Raw genomic sequence first — 1,180 nt, 5'->3', positions numbered from 1 at the left:
GGGCATGAAGAGGACCCCTGCATCTCAGCCCTGGGGTCTGGGGGATGCCTGTGTCCAGCTCCTTCCCCGGGCTCACTGCCCATCCATTTAGGCCAGAGTATCAGAACGTGGCTGTGGACTTCTTAAAATCAGAGAAAAGGAAAAGCCCCCAAATTTTTGAAATATTTTGTGGAACGGAGTTGTAAGGAACTGATGTGGGCACCCTGCTTGTGTTGGGTAGGGGCTATGGTCAGGGCCACTGACCACCCCAAAACCCCCAAAGAGGTAAGGTGTCTTTGGCTTTGAGGGGTAGGGTCAGGTGTCCAGGTGAAGGAGTTCAAGGCGCTGGTGGAGCCTGGGCCAAGACCCAGTCCAGAGAGGGGGGCCCTCATTCACGAATACAGACTCCCAGTAGCCAGGCAGACCAACATGGCCAACGTGGCTGCTGTATCTGATGAGACCCGGGTGCTCAGTCTACGTAGAAAAAATGTCTATTTGGCCTTAGAAAAAATGGTTTTCTTCTGAAAAGCTATGGATGTCACTCAGAAGATTGCAAATTCTGTAAAAAGTCCTCATGGATGTGTTAAAAATTAAACAGACTTTTGTGTTTTGTTTTTGTTTTTTGTTTTTTTAAAAAAGGATAGTTTATTTCAGTTTCTACCTTCCGACAACTCAAGGTGCAATATATACACACATTTTTTTCTTCACAGCAAACACCTTTGATTTTAGCACTGTTTTGAGATCTTCACTCTTGAAATTTTCTCAACCTTAAAATACTTTGTAGAGTATCACCGAGTAGGACACAAGATTGCAAAAATGCAACAGAGAAGATACTGGTGTCACTGCACACCACTGGGGGCTCCCAACAAGGCAATGTCCGGATGTGACCACCACGAGTCCAGGAAAGAGAAAGCAGAGGGCGTGTGCATGGGAGACGCCACTGAGAGTTCCAAGGGGGGCCGCCAGGTCCAAGGCGGTGGCAGGTCAACCGTGTCCTGACACATTTACATGTTTTAAGGGGACCCATGTATGTTGTCTGCATTTCTAGCATTTCCTAGTGTTCAAACGTTTGCCTTATCTTTCCCCAAGTGTCCACCCAGAAGACCCTAAGCCACAGCCCCAGGCTCGCCAGGAACAGGAGCTCCTCTCCAACAGACGAACCCAAGACAGGCTGTCTCTTGCAGGGAGATCTGGAGTCCAC

This window comes from Piliocolobus tephrosceles, chromosome 17 (assembly GCF_002776525.5).
Source record: "Piliocolobus tephrosceles isolate RC106 chromosome 17, ASM277652v3, whole genome shotgun sequence".
NCBI lineage: Eukaryota > Metazoa > Chordata > Mammalia > Primates > Cercopithecidae > Piliocolobus > Piliocolobus tephrosceles.
Note: the sequence above shows the minus strand (reverse complement) of the source record.